The 21670-nt window shown below is 37.0% G+C and overlaps 1 long non-coding RNA gene across 1 annotated transcript; it reads right to left on the bottom strand.

Annotated features, from left to right (window-relative positions):
* Nucleotides 1-565: 565 nt before the first annotated feature.
* Nucleotides 566-2826, bottom strand: LOC115418594 (uncharacterized). Its single transcript, XR_003935336.1, has 2 exons — nt 2032-2826; nt 566-1380 (listed from the first exon to the last, which is right to left on the bottom strand). It is a non-coding gene; the product is annotated as an uncharacterized LOC115418594 (long non-coding RNA).
* Nucleotides 2827-21670: the final 18844 nt, after the last annotated feature.

Below are 21670 nucleotides of genomic sequence, written 5' to 3'. Positions count from 1 at the left end.
CAGACCCGTTAGAAAAGAAACACCTGAATTCAACGTGTCCACATACTTTAGTCCATATAGTGCAGTGGAGAATTCAACCTCCTTTTCTTTTAATAATGATTAAAAAACAGCGTCACTTTACGTATTCTGATTTTGCTTCAAGTGTAGGGGCGTACATTACGTAAGCGCAGCAGAGCCACGGCGATCCGAAAACGAATACTGCATCTAGAGTCTTTAACGAGAGCGAGACAAAAGTTGTATTTCTTTATATTAATATAACAATGTTGTCATATAAATATGTATAACTAATTATTGAGTTTTTTAATCTTGTACAGTTCTTTAAAAGAAGAAGAAAAAAAACAAAGGAATAGGTCTTTGTTAAATTTTTTTTCTACTGTTAGGGATTTGAGCGTTGTCCCTCTCCGTGTTGACGTAAGCACAGTGTGATCGAGGCGTCGAGTCCAAACGCTGATGACGCCCGCATTTATTGATCCGTGCCTGTAAATAGAAGCTCACTTCTAACATTTTTAATTTATAAAATATTTGTTAGCTTTAATCACAGCGAATCGCTTGTCTTTTTTTTTTCCATCCATTTACCTTTAACTGTTCATTTACATTTATGTTTTCAGCACTGGAATACTGCGAGTTTATCTTTTTACAGTTAGGGCTGAGCGATAAGACGAAAAAAAAATTATACCGTGATCGTAATTTTCCAGTCGGTCGATATCGATACTTATTGCAATAAATGGAATTATTTAACGTTTTAAAGGCACATTTTGCTCCCGAGCGAAAGAAATCAGACAGTTCTTTGTGGTAAGAACATGAGACGGATGTAAAAAAAAAAAACATGAAATTGGCGGAAAAGATGCAAAAAAAATGAAAACGACTAAAACAGCTAAAAAACAGAATAAGATGAAAATAATGTAAAAGGCCCAGCACGATTAAAACATGTCCAGTTTCTATTAGAATTTAGTGCGAATTTGCTCTTGTTTTTTTGTTTATTCTGACTCACTTTCATTAATCTAAATAAAATACACCTAAAAGACAAAATAAACGGAAAATGATCACAAGGATATTTCTCATAATATTAAATTCTCTTGTAGAATTCATTCTTCTTTTATCGCTCAGCTCTATTTACAGAACAGTTTAGACTTAACTTTTACGTGCCACGGAGTCAATCCTTAGAAACAACTCAAATCAATGTAATAAGCTGCGATATTCTACAATAATAGTAATAATATAAACGCTGCCAACACCTCATTTGCCATTTGTCGTCTTTTTTTTGTTCTTGTTTAGTTTTTACCGGGCCATAAAAGTATAAAAGATCATCAGTCGTTTTATACTTAAAGACAAACTTCCAGCGCTTATTCTTGATGCTAACAGATGCAGTTGTTTGTGGACCTAAGGCAGGGCTGTCAAACTCATTTTAGTTCAGTTCCACATTCAGCTAAATTTGATCTGCAGTGGGCCGAACCAGTAAAATAATAACAGAATAATATAGAAATAATGTCAACTCCGAACTTTTCTGTTTTAGAGCGAAAAAAGTTAATTTACATTACGAAAAGGTTTACATCTACAAACTATCCTTTCAAAAGATGTGAATAACATGAACAAACTGAAAAAATAAGTGTAATTTTAACAATATTGTGCCTCAGTTTATCATGTCCACATGTTCATTATAACTTACAGATCACAGTGGATCTGCAAACACACAAAACATTTAGTAACAGGCAGAATATTATTAAAATTGTACTTACTTCTCTTAAGACATTTCAGGTTATTCACATTTTTTGTGCAATTATACTTTGTTTTAGTGTAAATACATGAAAATATTTACATTTACAAAGAGAAACATTTGGAGTTGTTATTATGATCGTGTTTTACTGGTTCTGCCCACTTGAGATTGAATTGGTCTGAATGTGGAACCTGAACTAAAAGGATTGTTCATATTTTAGTGGAATTTTTGCATTTCACAAATTCATCCCCAGGGCCGGACTGGACCCTTTAGCGGGCCAGATTTGGCCCCTGGGCCGCATGTTTGACACCTCTGACCTAAGGGGATGGGTTTTTTTCGCGCAGAATTTCAGCCATAAACTTGTTGTTTAATTTTGTTAGACGAGGTGCCAACGTGGACCGGGCGACGCCCACATCAGCCTTTGGACTCGGACGAAGCCTACCTGTACTTTTCGGTGTGTGTGTGTGTTCAGGCGGTTGAAGTCGAGATAGTTTCTTCTTCACGTCTCTGCCTTTTCTGTTGTTGACTGAAACCGTCTGACTGATGATGATGTCGTCGTCTTCATGGAAACAGGAGACGGCGGTAGACTGCCTGGCTGAATATGATGCAACAAGCTGTTTTTATGTTTGTTTTTTTGTTCATTTCGCAGAACATTCCTTCTTCACTGTTGTGTACTTGTTGTCGGTCGCAGTCGCGGCTGCGTTGCTACCGGTGTCATGTTCGATGTGGCCAAGTTAGAGAGCGAGAGCCCTGTGGTTTTATGTGCACTAACACAACAACTGATGTTTTAAACACTATTTCAGAGACGTGCGTGTTTGTTTTTTGAGCGTTATCCAGAGCACAAGGGCGCTGTTGTTTTTTTTTTTAAACCGACGGTTGTTGTCGCACAGAGAAACAGTCGCCGATTTCTTAATTCCCCCCTGTTCAATTTGAGCTGATGCAGAAGGAGGCGGCGAGTTCCGATCAGACGTGTCATGTTTGTCGTGTACTGAAACCGTCGGACTCCAGCTCGGTTCGCTTTAAAGGAACTGTCTGACCCGCATTAATAAAATCCATTTTTTTCTGTTCATTTGGGCTCTGTGTTATTGAATTCAGTCACTTGGGGAAATGTAAGACCAGTAGGGAAGGCTGTAGCGCCGCATTATGTAATAACAGTGTAATATGTAATAATTTTTCACCTCATGTAATTACACCGCGTTTTGTAATAAACTTTTCCACATTTTGTAACAGCATATTACATTTTGCAACTTTTATTACAAAATGTGGGTGTAGCACTTAAAAAAAAATGTAATAAATTTGTGCATTATGTAATAAACCATTTAAATTGATGCCTTAATTGGAAAAACCATCATACCAGCAGAACAACATTAAGCATTCCAGCTTAAATAGAATTCATTAAAAAAAAAAAAAAGTCGGATGTTTCATTGGTCAAAGCTAAATCAAATGTAATTGTATTCATTATAATGGAGAATGTGTTTGCAAACTAGAGACAAAAGCTGCATTAATTAAGTATTACTGATAAGAAACTTACCGGTGCACTGAAATTTTGGAAAACATACCCAATTGCAATCTGAATTATGTCACGGAAATATTACACATGATACAATACATAAAAAAAAACAGTAGAACAGAAAAAAAAAAACATCTTCAGACGCTCCATTTGTGTTAATGCAACAACAGGAGATGAAAGTTAATGAGCATCAAACTACCTATTAACAAAAAAATTTGGAATACTGTATTTTCAATGAAACATTCGACTAGTTTCATAAACAGAACTTTAATTAAGCTGGAGTGCTTAATGTTTTTCTGCTGGTGTGATGGTTTTTCCAAATAAGGCACTAATTTCACTGCTTTTTCCCTGGTTTATACATAATGCACCAAATTATTGCTTTTTTTTTTTTTTTTTTAAGTGCTACACCCACATTTTGTCATAACTGTTACAATATGAAATAAATTATTACAAAATGTGGCACGTTATCACATAATGGGGTGAATAATTATTACGTATTACACCATTATTTCGTAATGCGGTGCTACAAAGCCGCCCCCCAAAGAGTCTGATCCGGCCCACGGGTTGAATTTAATTTTTGCATTTCATACACTGAAAATATTAACAATCAGAGGCGTCAAAATCATTTTAGTTCAGGTTCCACATACAGACCAATGTGATCTCAAGTGGGTTGGATCAGTAAAATACTACCATAATAATCTGTAAATAAGGACAAGTTTTCTCCTTGGTTTAATGTGAAAAGTAAAATTGCATAATGAAAATATTAACATTTACAAACCTTCCTAGAAAAAAAGCACAGTTTTAACAATATTATACCTTAACTTATCCTTCATATTCATACATCTGCATTACAGGTCACAGTGGATCTACAAAGGCATAATAGTGTTAAAATTTTAGACTTGTCATTATTTGTGTCTTAAGAAAAATAAGGGGAATTTTAACAATATTCATGTAAATAATGCACATGTGTGAATGATAAACTGAGGCATCATATGGTTAAAATTCCTCTTATTTTTCTTAATAAATGTCTGGTTCATATTATTCACATTTGTTAAAAGGATAGTTTGTAGATGTAAACATTTTCGTAACGTAATTCGACTTAATTTACTGTTATTTTACTGGTCCTGTCCACTTCAGATCATGTTGGGCTGAACGTGGAACCAGGACTAGTATGAGTTTGGACATCCCTGGTTTAGAGCAATTAAACTGTTTTTAGAAACTACACAATTGGCTCCAATAAAGAGAATTAATGTGTCCGAAGTATTGGTTATTTTCACTCCATAAGTAGAATTAGCTGCTGGATGGTTGAGTTTACAGACTGACAAAGAGATTTACTAAACGTCACATCCTGTTTCTTATCTGTATTAAATTAACAAAAAATGTACAATTATTAGATTTCACATGTGAGGGGTTTCTTATTTTTACACTGCTGATACAAAAAGAGTGAAACCCAAACCCAATAGATGAAGTGAAAACGACTTACGCAGACAGAGCTGTGTAGTTATAATGTTGATTTCATTCAGTTTTGTGACAATCGGCTGCATTCAGTGGTGGTGTTCACGCAGTTTAAGGATCGTCTTGTGCTCATCTGAGTCACGGAGCTGAAGAGGACGACGTCTGCACCAAGAGTTTCCTGAGAAAACCGATCAGACAAACAGATCTTATTCATTCAATCACATTATCGTGTCAATAGAGATTCAATAAACTACAAACATTTGCTTTTCCATCAGAACATGAAACATCAGAGTCATCCATCTTTGGGTGCTTCAGTGAAACTGGTCCTAAAAACAAGACGGATGGGGCTAAACATTCAAACCAGATTTAGACTAATGTTAAGAAGCAAGTTTGGAAGCACTTTTTACTGAGATAAAAGAGAAACTATTTCTCAGATAAAACAATTTTTTGTTTTGGTTCAAAGTGTTTTTTATGGCATATCAAGTCACAGAAAAAATGTAATACAGTCATTGTTCTTTTTTTTGTTTTTAAACCCAAACCCACGAACATTGCCACCCTGTTGCACCAAAAAAAGAAAAAAAAAAAGGATAATTGACAGTAAAAATAATAAATAAATAAGGAATACAGATATTAGTCACAGACTTAATAAGACTATTGTGGAATAAGTGAGGGATCTACCTTTTTTATGTGATTCAGAACAGGTTGCCAGGTACTGAAAAACTTATTGGCACATCCTCTTACAGAATATCTGATTTTTTCCAATGTTAAATGATGTAAAAGATCTAGAAACCAAGATTTGAATGTTGGAAGGTGTTTATTTTTCCATTTTAGTAGTATTAGTCTACGAGCTAGAAGAGTGGTGAAGGCAATTAGATTTTTAGATTTTTGGTTAAAATGAAAAGAATGTGATGTAATGCCAAATACTGCAATTGTTGCCTCAGGTTCAATATGAGACCCTGTGACATCAGAAAGAAATTTAAATATAGACTGCCAAAAGTTTATCAGTTTTGAACAAAACCAGAACATATGAGACAGTGTGGCCTTTTCAGCTTCACAACGATCACAAGAGGATTCAAGTCCGATTTAATTTTTGTCAACTTCACTTTCGACCAATGCAGTCTGTGAACCACTTTGAATTGAATTACTCTATGTCTTAAACAGATTGAGGATGAATGAGTGTTGTGAAGTATAGATTGCCATACATCTTCAGAAAATTCTGTGGCCAGTTCTCTTTCCCATTTTCTCTGAACACATATCAAGGGTTACAAATTTAAAGTACATTTTTTATTTGCATACAAAAACCTGCCTTTAAAAAGGACACGAAAATTACGCGCTACTATTTTTATGAATATCTTTTTATTTTATTCTCCCACAGGTAAATTTGGGGAATTGAAGTAAATATTCAAGGCAGAGTGTTTCACAAAAATGACTGCTGTTGCAAAATCACTCGCAATTTATTTGTTTAAATGGGCAGGTTCCGCACATAATGCGAGTGGACACGATGGGTTACATACAAAACCTGGAATGAGACTGAGATTCATGAAAAACCCATGTCTGGATTAGAACGCTGCAAAAATCTGAATTTTACCAAGTACATTTTTCTCATTTCTAGTCCAAATATCTCATCACACTTAAAATAAGACACTCACTTAAAAAGTAACTTTTCAGTGAGATATAAGAACTGATTTTTAGACAATAGATTTGGAAAATCTTATTTCAAGAAATCTTACCAAAATAATTTTCACTTCTTCCATTAGATTTTTTTTTGCTTAATTCAAGAATTTTTTTTTTGCTTAATTCAAGCAAAAAAATCTGCCAATGGAACAAGTGAAAAGGATCTTGGTAAGATTTCTTGAGATCTATCGTCTAAAAAATCTGTTCTTATATCTCACTGAAAAGTTACTCTTTAGGTGATTCTGTCTTATTTTAAGCGTGATGAGATATTTGGACGAGAAATGAGAAAAATACACTTGGTAAAATTTTTATGTTTACAGCAAAACACTACTGGGATTGTCAAATTTAGCACAGTGTCTTTATTTATAGTCTATATAAGACCATTTACAGACATGTTTTCAGATCTAATGCACTGACACCTAGGGAGATTTAATGTCCATATTTGGGTCTTACTTTTGGCCCCAGTATTTTATTAAAAATTCATTAATTATGGGATGGCTCAGAGGAAGTGTATAATTTTTTTGCATTTATCTGAGGTCATCATTAGGTCCATCCTGGGGGGAAATATGTTTATATTTCTCTTTTATTATTGGGTCGAAAAAGCTGGAAAAGTGACAGATACCAAAATAAACCCAGTTTCATAGAAGCACCCATTTATATTTAGTCTTTTAATTTTGGACAGAGAGGAGACAGCTCAGGAGAGAAGGGGTGCATTTGTAAATTCTAGCATTTTTTCCTCTGATTTCAGCTCCTGCTGCTTAAAGTAAAGAACCTAAAAACTTGATCCACTGTTGTGAAACAGCAAAGACATGAAGGACCCAGTACCTGGTTCGTGGAGACCCGCTGGTCCTCAGACGTCCTTGGTTTGTCTTCTCAGTATCATCCAGGAGTTTGGAGTCTGTTTCTGCATCGTCCAGATAGTTAAACAGCGTCTGCAGGATCGTGGATGTATTCCTGGAGTCTTCCACCTGTGAATAAGACAAACTTCATATAGAACTTTAATAATGAGGCTTACGCTGTTGGGGGCCGACATCAAGGGTATACCCCAAAAATCCCCCCAGTCCTCTGTTATATAATAAAGCAAATAAACCACACAATGTACAAAACATGATCAATATAACCAAACTTGAGCTTGACTGGTCAACTATATCTATCTACAGATGAGGATTAGAGCCACTGGAAAAAAAAAAAAATAGGACCAATGGCCCTGTAGCTTACCGGCCAAATTAAAAGCTTTGGGAAATGTATCTAGATGCCATTTATTCTCACCCAGTTCTGTGTATTTATTCTATTACAGAAATGGCCCATGTTTTGGTCATATTCCAATCAGATCTGTAAAAAATTCAAATTCCAACTTGATATCATTGAAACTTACTGATTTATTGGATCATTCCACTTCCTATCTGTTATAATGGGAACATTTTTCAAAGTTGCACCAAATCCAGAATCAGATCCAGATCCAAATAATTTCAATACCTTGTGCTGACATCATCATACAGAAGCTGTATACCAAGTTTGAAGTCAATCAGAACTGGAGTTTGGAAGAAGAAGACGACTGAAATTTTTTCCCCATTAGAGCCCATGTTAAATTTTCCATAAGTCCCCGGATCCTGAAGATCCTGATCAGCATGTGGACATTATGTTTTGGTCATCTCCCCATCAGGGCTGGACTGGAGAAATTTACACTTGATATCATTTATATTTACTGAGTTATTGCATCAATCCACTTCCTATCTGTTATAATGGGGAAATTTTTCAAAGTCGCACCAAATCCAGAACCAAATAATTTCACTAACTTTTGTTGGCATCATCATAAAGAAGCTGTATACCAAGTTTGAAGTCAATCGGAATTGTAGTTTCGGAGAAGAAGAGTGAATTATAAAAGGAAAAATTAAAAAAAAAAAAAAAGGCAGAAATGAGACTGAATAGAAGTGGAATAAAACCAAGCAAAGCTCCATCAACAGGAAGGATTCAACCAACTTTATATCAGGAATAAACAACAACATCTGGAGATGCTCTGACCCACTGATTTCATCCCAGTTTGTCCCTGGTCAGAGTTAATAATAATAATAATCAGGTCAGAGATGCTCAAATCCATACTCTTGCCCTTTTTTTTTTTGTTTCTAACAAACTTTGAGGTCTACATGTTCACTTTATGCCTAATATATGCACCCACTGACAGGTCCCACTGGAATAACATACTCAACATTAATACCATTTAACCTGTTGGTGATCCTAATATTACGGCTGATAAGTGTGAGTGCACATGAACTGGGACGTTTTACAACCAGCACCCAGTGGCCATCAGTGGTATTACACACAAAACTAGCTTTTGTTTCTTTGTTTTTTTTACCTTGAGACTGCGTATGTGGGTACTGATTTCTTTCTTCACATCATCCACCTCTTGGCTCCTCCTAATCTTCGGCTTCTTTAGCTCCGCCTCCAGTTGTTTGAGCTTGGCTGTTGTTTTTCCGTACTCTGCAAATACTGAGTCCAGGTCTCCTCTGAAAGAAAAGAGCACATGGCTCAGCTCATCCTGGGGGTATAACTCAGTGGTAGAGCATTTGACTGCAGATCAAGCGGTCTCTGGTTCAGCTCCGGATGCCCCCTAATATAGAATTTATTCTTTTATGAACAAACATTCTGTAATTCACTGACTGCTCCCACTGATACTGACAAAAATTTACAACAGGCATCTGTAGTTACTCATTGTGATGACAGTGCGATACATGCTTCAAACCCTGACCGTAGCATCGCTGTGACAAAATCACAATATATGACGTATGAAGCAGCAACTGCTTCATCATCTGAATGAATCACCTGACTGGTACACGGTCTAATCAGGTCATCTAATACCACTGCCTCGTCTCGAGCGGCTGTTGAAAAAATGATGTGAATAATATGAAAATCTTTTATATTGGGTTATAGCATGGGTCGGCAACCTTTGCAATCTAAAGAGCCATTTTAGGACAGTAATAGAAAAAGTAAACCGTCTCCAGCCAAAAGATGCCCTTATACTTTTCCTCCGAGTGGTGACTGTTTAAGAAGTTCTTTAGGATTAGTTTGTGCAGAATATGTGGAGAATAAATCAAAGTTTCAGTGCATTTACAGAACTACAAAGAATTTACAGAACTAAAGAAAACAGTGATATTTGTCATTATTTTCGTTTTGCAGTAGAAATCACCTGGTACGTGAAGGCTTTCTTTGCAGTGAAGAATACAGATGAATACCTTCAGTGTCACAAAATTAAAAAGCTGTCTACTTTCACTAATACTACTACTATTTTTTAATTCACTTGGAGTGTAGTCTACATTTTTACATCATTTGTGGTCATGACAATAATCATAAAATATGTAAAAATAAATAAATAAATAAATAAATATTTTTAAGTGTTATTCATTTCCATATTGTTTTTTTTACAAAGCCACACTGAGCCACAGGAAAAGGGCCCAAGAGCCATGTAGCCCTGGAGCCACAGGTTGCCTACCCCTGGGTTATAGTATGTGCTCCAAAAATAGGAATTTAGGAAAATTTTCCAAGAAGTGTTCCAGGTTAAATGAAGTTTTTGTTTGGATTGATTCCATCTTAATGTGTTACAGTGACCTCTGATGGTGAAATGAAAGGCTGCTGTCAAGTAACACAGGCTAGTAGTTGGACAAGGAGTGATATTTGTCTTTTTTAAATGGAATTCTTCATTTTCAAACATTTCCCTGTGGTCTCCATAAACTGTAAATGCTCTGCTTGGGTCTGAATTCTTCATTCATTCAACTCCACAGGTCCATCTTCAACCCTATTTCTGAGTAATGACACTAGAAAGGTGGTTTGGAGCGCTGACCCTTTAAATGCACATGAGCCACTTCAGGCTCCGCCCCCTCCAGGTTGTTGACGGTGCTTCTCTGTCCCGTTCAGCCACTTGTGTTCATTAATACAACCAGCAACTGAACATTTTAGGTAATCGGCTTGAAGTTTGGATGTATTTTCAGTTTTTACTCCAACCGCTGCTGCTGATAAACAATTATGATGTACTTGGAGAAAATGTTCATCAGAAGTCTTGACCTTATATGTGCAAATGTCATGACATAACTAGTTATAAAACGTAACAAATTGAGAAGGAATTCAAACAGGTTGTAGAAATCCACTGGATTTTTGCCCAAATGAATATAAAGATAGTTTTGCAGCAGCTGGAGGGTTCAAATTCAAACTGTATGAACTATTAGGGTCCAAATACACAAATAAATGAACCACAGACTAATAAAAGTGGGTTTAGAGAAATATGAGCCCTTTAAACAGACACACACACACACACACACCTCAATGAGCAGTGTTGAAGAAACTACTTTACATTTACAGAAAATACCTTTGGTTCTGAAGCTTCTATCACCCTTGGCTTTAAAGTGTGTTTGATTTGAAAATTCTTTGATGCACACGCACACAAACACTCAGAGTGCATATCATGTTCTATTTACAGATTGATGAATGTTTGTATCGTGTTATTGAGGATAGAGTTCTGGGAAAATAAGGAAGGCTTTGAAGCACTGATTCTATGGTCAGGGTTTGAAACCATGAAGCTTCAGTGAAGACGTCACTTCACTAAACATTTCACTCTCTTAAATGTTGACCAAAAAGAACAGCAGCACTGCATCCAGTAATTATTTTTATTAATGAGTGGATGGTTTTCATGATTAACCATGAAACTTTTGTCTTTCAGATGCTGACAAATGCCTGTTTTTTTCTTTTTTTTTTTTTTTATCAAGTAACTGACATATATGGAAGCTGATACCTGAAAATACTTTGATTACTCATTTTCATTAAGTATTTCACAGCTAACCAGCATCTCTGTCTCTGCTTCTTCTTTAAGCCCCGGAGCGCCATCACTGTTTTATTTATTCCTCATTACTCTTCATTAAAAGGTATTTATTCCATCTGTCGTTGTCTTTTTTACTCCTTTAAATGAATCCGTTTGCTTTCATTTCCAGTATCTGCGGTGTCTATCGTCCTCCTTGTTTATTGAATAAAATATCGGAGTAAATACCTGAGAGTCTCCATGGTGTCCTGCATGTCCTGTTGCTGTTGTTTGTGGATGATGCTCTGTCTGTTCAGTGTCGACTGCAGCTGGATGCACGACCTTGTCAGCCTCATCACCGTCTGAACAACAAAAGCATGATTAAGTAGTAAGACGGTCAAGACTTTTAAATGACACTTACATGACCGGGTGACCGGGTGCTCTAGATCATTATCAATGCCCATCTGCATGTTTCCTGAAGAGTTTCAAGGTGTTTTGAGACTTTATTTAAACATTCATCGGCACCCCTTGGTGTTCAAATGGTAAGGCTATAGTATGTGTTCCTTAAAGGGTAAATATGGACCATGTTCAAATCTGGTTAAAAAGTGCCCTAGATAATTTGGGACACCCATCTACATGTTTCCTGAAGAGTTTCAAGGTGATTTGAGACTTTATTTAAAGATTCATTGGCAGCCCCTGGTGTTCCAATGGTAAGGCTACAGCAGTGGTTCCCAACCTTTTTTTGGCTTGTGATCCCATTTTAACATCATAAATTTCTGGCAACCCCAGACATTCAAAACATAGACTTTTTTTTTTACTAAAATTAATTTGTTTTACATCATGTAATAGTTTGCTATACTCTGTTGCAAATAAACACTAATTTTAGATGCCATTTAACCTTTATAATGTATATTATTATGGAGGGAGACAGAAAAACCAGGTGTAGATTACTGCACAAAGTGAGAATTTATTTTCCTTGGTCAGGATATGTACAGTCAGTCCAGCTTGGATTTAATAGACTGACAATTAATACTGAACAAACAAGAACTCAAACTATGAATTATGAAAGAGCTGCAGCATCTGAAACTGACCACAATGAACATTTGACACATAAACAGAACCACAGTGCTTCAGTTTCAGACTCACAGTTTGTCTTTTATGGACTGGGATTGTCTCTGTCAACTCACCATATATTTTTTATTAGTAAGTTGTTTTTTTATTTATTTATTTTTTATCAATAATTAGAAATTTCAGGAAACTCGATTTGAATTCCAGGCGACCCCATGTGGGGTCCCGACCCCAAGGTTGAAAAACCCTGGGCTATAGTATGTGCTCCTAAAAGGGTAAGTCTGGACCATGTTCAAATCTGGTTAAAAAGTGCTCTAGATGATTTTGGACACACATCTACATGTTTCCTGAAGAATTTCAAGCTGGTGTTCAAATGGTAAGGTAATGGTAGTACGTGCTCCAAAAAGGGTAATGTTGGACCATGTTAAAATCTAGTTTAAAAATGCTCCAGATCGTTATTGATTCCCTTCTAGATGTTTCCAGAGGTTTTTCAAGGTGTTTAGAGCCTTTATTTACACATTCGTCTGCGCCCCCTGGTGGTCAAATGGTAAGATAATGGTAGTACGTGCTCCAAAAAGGGTAATGTTGGACCATGTTAAAATCTAGTTTAAAAATGCTCCAGATCGTTATTGATACTCATCCAAATGTTTCCAGAGGTGTTTCAAGGTGTTTCAAGGTGTTTTGAGCATTTATTTCAACATTCAACGGTGCCCCCTGGTGTTCAAATGGTAAGGCTATAGTATGTACTCCAAAAAGGGTAATTTTGGACCATGTTCAAATCTGGGTAAAAAGTGCTCTAGATCATTATTGATGCCAATCGAGATGTTTCAAGAGGTGTTTTAAGGGTATTTCAAGGTGTTTTGAGCCTTTATTTAAATATTCATCTGCGCCCCCTGGTGTTCAAATGGTAGTATGTTCATCAAAAAGGGAAATTTTGGACCATGTTCAAATCTAGTTTAAAAATGCTCTAGATCGTTATTGATGCCCATCTAGATGTTTCCAGAGGTGTTTCAAGGTGTTTTGAGCCTTTATTTCAACATTTGTCTGCGCCCCCTGGTGGTCAAATGGTAAGGCTATATAGTATGTGCTCCAAAAGAAGTATTTTTGGACTGTCTTCAAATTTGGGTCAAAAGTGTTCTAGATCATTTTTGATACCCATCTAGATGTTTCCAGAGGTGTTTCAAGTTTTTTCAAGCCTGTATTTAAATATTCATCGGTGCCCCCTGGTGGTCAAATGGTGAGGCTATAGTATGCGCTCCAAAATGGATAATTTTGGACCATGTTCAAATCTGGGTAAAAAATTTTCTAGATCATTATTGATACCCATCTAGGTGTTTCCAGAGGTGTTTCAAGGTGTTTTGAGCCTTTATTTCAACATTCATCGGTGCTCCCTGGTGTTCAAATGGTAAGGCTATAGTATGTGCTAGAAAACTGGTAATTTTGGACCATCTTCAAATTTGGTAAAAACATGCTCTAGATCATTTTGGACACCCATTTACATGTTTCCTGAAGAGTTTCAAGGTGTTTCGAGCCTTTATTTAAATCTTCATCTGCACCCCCTGGTGTTCAAATGGTAAGGCTACAGTATGTACTCCAAAAAGGGTAATTTTGGACCATGTTCAAATCTAGTTGAAAAATGCTCTAGATCGTTATTGATACCCATCTAGATGTTTCCACAGGTGTTTCAAGGTGTTTTGAGACTTTATTTCAACATTCATTGGTGCCCCCTGGTGGTCAAATGGTAAGGCTATAGTATGTGCTCCAAAAAGGGTAATTTTGGACCATGTTCAAATCTGGGTAAAAAGGGTTCTAGATCATTATTGATGCCCATCTAGATGTTTCAAGAGGTGTTTCAACGGTGTTTGAAGGTGTTTTTAGCCTTTATTTAAATATTCATCTGCGCCCCCCTGGTGTTCAAAAGGTAAGGCTATAGTATGTGCTCCAAAAAGGGTAATTTTGGACCACGTTCAAATCTAGTTTAAAAATGCTCCAGATGGTTATTGATACCCATCTAGATGTTTCCAGAGGTGTTTCAAGGTGTTTCAAGGTGTTTTGAGCCTTTATTTCAACATTCATCGGTGCCCCCTGGTGGTCAAATGGTAAGGCTATAATATGTGCTCCAAAAAGAGTAATTTTGGACCATGTTCAAATCTTGGTAAAAAGTGTTCTAGATCATTATTGATGCCCATCTAGATGTTTCCACAGGTATTTAAAGGCGTTTTGAAACTTTATTTCAACATTCGTCTGCGCTCCCTGGTGGTCAAATGTTAAGGCTATAATATGTGCTCCAAAAAGAGTAATTTTGGACCATGTTCAAATCTGAGTAAAAAGTGTTCTAGATCATTATTGATACCCATCTAGATGTTTCAAGAGGTGTTTCAAGGTGTTTCAGGGTGTTTTGAGCCTTTATTTCAACATTCATCGGTGCCCCCTGGTGGTCAAATGGTAAGGCTATAGTATGTGCTCCAAAAAGGGTATTTTTGGACCATCTTCAAATCTAGCTTAAAAATGCTCTAGATCGTTATTGATACCCATCTAGATGTTTCCAGAGGTATGTCAAGGTCTTTCAACCCTCTATTTAAATATTCATCTGCGCCCCCTGGTGTTCAAATGGTAAGGCTATACGATGCGCTCCAAAACGGGTAATTTTGGACCATGTTCAAATCTACTTGAAAAATGCTCTAGATCATTATTGATACCCATCTAGATGTTTCCAGAGGTGTTTCAAGGTGTTTTGAGCCTTTATTTCAACATTCGTCTGCGCCCCCTGGTGGTCAAATGGTAAGGCTATAGTATGTGCTCCAAAAAGGGTATTTTTGGACCATCTTCAAATCTAGCTTAAAAATGCTCTAGATCATTATTGATACCCATCTAGATGTTTCTATAGGTATTTCAAGGTGTTTCAAGCCTTTAATTAAATATTCATCGGTGCCCCCTGGTGGTCAAATGGTGAGGCTATAGTATGCGCTCAAAAATGGATAATTTTGGACCATGTTCAAATCTGGGTAAAAAAAATTTCTAGATCATTATTGATACCCATCTAGGTGTTTCCAGAAGTGTTTCAAGGTGTTTCAAGGTGTTTTGAGCCTTTATTTCAACATTCATCGGTGCCCCCTGGTGGTCAAATGGTAAGGCTATAGTATGTGCTCCAAAAACAGTAATTTTGGACCATGTTCAAATCTGGGGAAAAAGTGTTCTACATCATTATTGATGCCCATCTAGATGTTTCCAGAGGTTTTTCAAGGTGTTTTGAGCCTTTATTTCAACATTCGTCTGCGCCCTCTGGTGGTCAAATGGTAAGGCTATAGTAAGTGCTCCAAAAAGGGTATTTTGGGACCATCTTCAAATCTAGCTTAAAAATGCTCTAGATCATTATTGATACCCATCTAGATGTTTCCAGAGGTGTTTCAAGGTCTTTCAACCCTCTGTTTAAATATTCATCTTCGCCCCCTGGTGTTCAAATGGTAAGGCTATAGTATGTGCTCCAAAAAGGGTAATTTTGGACCATGTTCAAATCTAGTTGAAAAATGCTCCAGATTGTTATTCATACCCATCTAGATGTTTCCAGAGGTGTTTCAAGGTGTTTTGAGCTTTTATTTCAACATTCATTGGTGCCCCCTGGTGTTCAAATGGTAAGGCTATAGTATGTGCTCCAAAAAGAGTAATTTTGGACCATGTTCAAATCTAGTTTTAAAATACTCTAGATCGTTATTGATACCCATCTAGATTTTTCCAGAGGTGTTTCAAGGTGTTTCAAGGCATTTTGAGACTTTATTTCAACATTCATCGGTGCCCCCATTTCTTCAGATTGTGAGGCTATAGTATGTTTTACAAAAAGGGTCATTTTGGACCATGTTCAAATCTAGGTAACAAATTTTCTAGATCATTACTGATGCCCATCTAGATGTTTCCACAGGCATTTAAAGGCGTTTTGAAACTTTATTTCAACATTCGTCTGCGCCCCCTGGTGGTCAAATGGTAAGGCTATAGTATGTGCTCCAAAAAGAGTAATTTTGGACCATGTTCTAATCTGGGCAAAAAGTGTTCTAGATCATTATTGATGCTCATCTAGATGTTTCCAGGTGTTTCAAGGTGTTTTGAGCCTTTATTTCAACATTCGTCTGCGCCCCCTGGTGGTCAAATGGTAAGGCTATAGTAAGTGCTCCAAAAAGGGTATTTTTGGACCATCTTCAAATCTAGCTTAAAAATGCTCTAGATCATTATTGATACCCATCTAGATGTTTCCAGAGGTGTTTCAAGGTCTTTCAACCCTCTATTTAAATATTCATCTTCACCCCCGGTGTTCAAATGGTAAGGCTATAGTATGTGCTCCAAAAAGGGTAATTTTGGACCATGTTCAAATCTTGGTAAAAAGTGTTCTAGATCATTATTGATGCCCATCTAGATGTTTCCACAGGTATTTAAAGGCGTTTTGAAACTTTATTTCAACATTCCTCTGCGCCCCCTGGTGGTCAAATGGTAAGGCTATAGTATGAGCTCCAAAAAGAGTAATTTTGGACCATGTTCAAATCTGGGGAAAAAGTGTTCTACATCATTATTGATGCCCATCTAGATGTTTCCAGAGGTTTTTCAAGGTGTTTTGAGCCTTTATTTCAACATTCGTCTGCGCCCTCTGGTGGTCAAATGGTAAGGCTATAGTAAGTGCTCCAAAAAAGGTATTTTGGGAACATCTTCAAATCTAGCTTAAAAATGCTCTAGATCATTATTGATACCCATCTAGATGTTTCCAGAGGTGTTTCAAGGTGTTTCAACCCTCTATTTAAATATTCATCTTCGCCCCCTGGTGTTCAAATGGTAAGGCTGTAGTATGTGCTCCAAATAGAGTAATTTTGGACCATGTTCAAATCTAGTTGAAAAATGCTCCAGATTGTTATTGATACCCATCTAAATGTTTCCAGAGGTGTTTCAAGGTGTTTTGAGCTTTTATTTCAACATTCATCGGTGCCCCCTGGTGTTCAAATGGTAAGGCTATAGTATGTGCTCCAAAAAGAGTAATTTTGGACCATGTTCAAATCTAGTTTTAAAATACTCTAGATCGTTATTGATACCCATCTAGATTTTTCCAGAGGTGTTTCAAGGTGTTTAAAGGCGTTTTGAGACTTTATTTCAACATTCATCGGTGCCCCCATTTCTTCAGATGGTCAGATGGATCTTCAAATCTAGCTTAAAAATGCTCTAGATCATTATTGATACCCATCTAGATGTTTCAAGAGGTGTTTGAAGATGTTTCAAGCCTTTAATTAAATATTCATCGGTGCCCCCTGGTGGTCAAATGGTGAGGCTATAGTATGCGCTCCAAAATGGGTAATTTTGGACCATGTTCAAATCTGGGTAAAAAAATTTTCTAGATCATTACTGATACCCATCTAGGTGTTTCCAGAGGTGTTTCAAGGTGTTTCAAGGTGTTTTGAGCCTTTATTTCAACATTCATCGGTGCCCCCTGGTGGTCAAATGGTAAGGCTATAGTATGTGCTCCAAAAAGAGTAATTTTGGACCATGTTCAAATCTGGGGAAAAAGTGTTCTACATCATTATTGATGCCCATCTAGATGTTTCCAGAGGTTTTTCAAGGTGTTTTGAGCCTTTATTTCAACATTCGTCTGCGCCCTCTGGTGGTCAAATGGTAAGGCTATAGTAAGTGCTCCAAAAAAGGTATTTTGGGAACATCTTCAAATCTAGCTTAAAAATGCTCTAGATCATTATTGATACCCATCTAGATGTTTCCAGAGGTGTTTCAAGGTGTTTCAACCCTCTATTTAAATATTCATCTTCGCCCCCTGGTGTTCAAATGGTAAGGCTGTAGTATGTGCTCCAAATACAGTAATTTTGGACCATGTTCAAATCTAGTTGAAAAATGCTCCAGATTGTTATTGATACCCATCTAGATGTTTCCAGAGGTGTTTCAAGGTGTTTTGAGCTTTTATTTCAACATTCATTGGTGCCCCCTGGTGTTCAAATGGTAAGGCTATAGTATGTGCTCCAAAAAGAGTAATTTTGGACCATGTTCAAATCTAGTTTTAAAATACTCTAGATCGTTATTGATACCCATCTAGATTTTTCCAGAGGTGTTTCAAGGTGTTTCAAGGTGTTTCAAGGCGTTTTGAGACTTTATTTCAACATTCATTGGTGCCCCCATTTCTTCAGATTGTGAGGCTATAGTATGTTTTACAAAAAGGGTCATTTTGGACCATGTTCAAATCTGGGTAACAAATTTTCTAGATCATTACTGATGCCCATCTAGATGTTTCCACATGCATTTAAAGGCGTTGTGAAACTTTATTTCAACATTCGTCTGCGCCCCCTGGTGGTCAAATGGTAAGGCTATAGTATGTGCTCCAAAAAGGGTAATTTTGGACCATGTTCAAATCTTGGTAAAAAGTGTTCTAGATCATTATTGATGCCCATCTAGATGTTTCCACAGGTATTTAAAGGCGTTTTGAACCTTTATTTCAACATTCGTCTGCGCCCCCTGGTGGTCAAATGGTAAGGCTCTAGTATGTGCTCCAAAAAGAGTAATTTTGGACCATGTTGAAATCTGAGTAAAAAGTGTGCTAGATCATTATTGATACCCATCTAGATGTTTCCAGAGGTGTTTCAAGGTGTTTCAGGGTGTTTTGAGCCTTTACTTCAACATTCATCGGTGCCCCCTGGTGGTCAAATGGTAAGGCTATAGTATGCGCTCCAAAAAGGGTATTTTTGGACCATCTTCAAATCTAGCTTAAAAATGCTCTAGATCGTTATTGATACCCATCTAGATGTTTCCAGAGGTGTTTCAAGGTCTTTCAACCCTCTATTTAAATATTCATCTGCGCCCCCTGGTGTTCAAATGGTAAAGCTATAGTATGCGCTCCAAAAAGGGTAATTTTGGACCATGTTCAAATCTAGTTGAAAAATGCTCTAGATCATTATTGATACCCATCTAGGTGTTTCCAGAGGTGTTTCAAGGTGTTTTGAGCCTTTATCTCAACATTCGTCTGCGCCCCCTGGTGGTCAAATGGTAAGGCTATAGTATGTTCTCCAAAAAGGGTATTTTTGGACCATGTTCAAATCTAGTTTTAAAATGCTCTAGATCGTTATTGATACCCATCTAGATTTTTCCAGAGGTTTTTCAAGGTGTTTCAAGGCGTTTTGAGACTTTATTTCAACATTCATCGGTGCCCCCATTTCTTCAGATGGTCAGATGGATCTTCAAATCTAGCTTAAAAATGCTCTAGATCATTATTGATACCCATCTAGATGTTTCAAGAGGTGTTTCAAGGTGTTTCAAGCCTTTAATTAAATATTCATCGGTGCCCCCTGGTGGTCAAATGGTGAGGCTATAGTATGCGCTCCAAAATGGGTAATTTTGGACCATGTTCAAATCTGGGTAAAAAAATTTTCTAGATCATTATTGATACCCATCTAGGTGTTTCCAGAGGTGTTTCAAGGTGTTTCAAGGTGTTTTGAGCCTTTATTTCAACATTCATCGGTGCCCCCTGGTGGTCAAATGGTAAGGCTATAGTATGTGCTCCAAAAAGAGTAATTTTGGACCATGTTCAAATCTGGGGAAAAAGTGTTCTAGATCATTATTGATGCCCATCTAGATGTTTCCAGAGGTTTTTCAAGGTGTTTTGAGCCTTTATTTCAACATTCGTCTGCGCCCCCTGGTGGTCAAATGGTAAGGCTATAGTATGTGCTCCAAAAAGGGTATTTTTGGACCATCTTCAAATCTAGCTTAAAAATGCTCTAGATCATTATTGATACCCATCTAGATGTTTCCAGAGGTGTTTCAAGGTGTTTCAACCCTCTATTTAAATATTCATCTTCGCCCCCTGGTGTTCAAATGGTAAGGCTACAGTATGTGCTCCAAATAGAGTAATTTTGGACCATGTTCAAATCTAGTTGAAAAATGCTCTAGATCATTATTGATACCCATCTAGATGTTTCCAGAGGTGTTTCAAGGTGTTTTGAGCCTTTATTTCAACATTCGTCTGCGCCCCCTGGTGGTCAAATGGTAAGGCTATAGTATGTGCTCCAAAAAGGGTATTTTTGGACCATCTTCAAATCTAGCTTAAAAATGCTCTAGATCATTATTGATACCCATCTAGATGTTTCTAGAGGTATTTCAAGGTGTTTCAAGCCTTTAATTAAATATTCATCGGTGCCCCCTGGTGGTCAAATGGTGAGGCTATAATATGCGCTCAAAAATGGATAATTTTGGACCATGTTCAAATCTGGGTAAAAAAAATTTCTAGATCATTATTGATACCCATCTAGGTGTTTCCAGAAGTGTTTCAAGGTGTTTCAAGGTGTTTTGAGCCTTTATTTCAACATTCATCGGTGCCCCCTGGTGTTCAAATGGTAAGGCTATAGTATGTGCTCCAAAAAGGGTAATTTTGGACCATGTTCAAATCTAGTTGAAAAATGCTCCAGATTGTTATTGATACCCATCTAGATGTTTCCAGAGGTGTTTCAAGGTGTTTTGAGCTTTTATTTCAACATTCATTGGTGCCCCCTGGTGTTCAAATGGTAAGGCTATAGTATGTGCTCCAAAAAGAGTAATTTTGGACCATGTTCAAATCTAGTTTTAAAATACTCTAGATCGTTATTGATACCCATCTAGATTTTTCCAGAGGTGTTTCAAGGTGTTTCAAGGCGTTTTGAGACTTTATTTCAACATTCATCGGTGCCCCCATTTCTTCAGATTGTGAGGCTATAGTATGTTTTACAAAAAGGGTCATTTTGGACCATGTTCAAATCTGGGTAACAAATTTTCTAGATCATTACTGATGCCCATCTAGATGTTTCCACAGGCATTTAAAGGCGTTTTGAAACCTCTATTAATATTCATCTGCGCCCATGGTGTTCAAATGGTAAGGCTATACGATGCGCTCCAAAACGGGTAATTTTGGACCATGTTCAAATCTACTTGAAAAATGCTCTAGATCATTATTGATACCCATCTAGATGTTTCCAGAGGTGTTTTCAAGGTGTTTGGAGCCTTTATTTTCAACATTCGTCTGCGCCCCCTGGGTGGTCAAATGGTAAGGCTATAGTATGTGCTCCAAAAAGGGTATTTTTGGACCATCTCTAAATCTAGCTTAAAAATGCTCTAGATCATTATTGATACCCATCTAGATGTTTCTATAGGTATTTCAGGTGTTTCAAGCCTTTAATTAATATTCATCGGTGCCCCCTGGTGGTCAAATGGTGAGGCTATAGTATGCGCTCAAAAATGGATAATTTTGGACCATGTTCAAATCATGGGTAAAAAAATTTCTAGATCATTATTGATACCCATCTAGGTGTTTCCAGAAGTGTTTCAAGGTGTTTAAAGGCGTTTTGAAACTTTATTTCAACATTCGTCTGCGCCCCCTGGTGGTCAAATGGTAAAGCTATAGTATGTGCTCCAAAAAGAGTAATTTTGGACCATGTTGAAATCTGAGTAAAAAGTGTGCTAGATCATT

The sequence above is a fragment of the Sphaeramia orbicularis genome, chromosome 4 (genome assembly GCF_902148855.1).
Source record: "Sphaeramia orbicularis chromosome 4, fSphaOr1.1, whole genome shotgun sequence".
NCBI classification, from domain to species: Eukaryota; Metazoa; Chordata; class Actinopteri; order Kurtiformes; family Apogonidae; genus Sphaeramia; species Sphaeramia orbicularis.
The sequence above is the reverse complement of the archived record's forward strand: the minus strand, read 5'-3'. Positions and strand labels throughout refer to the sequence as shown.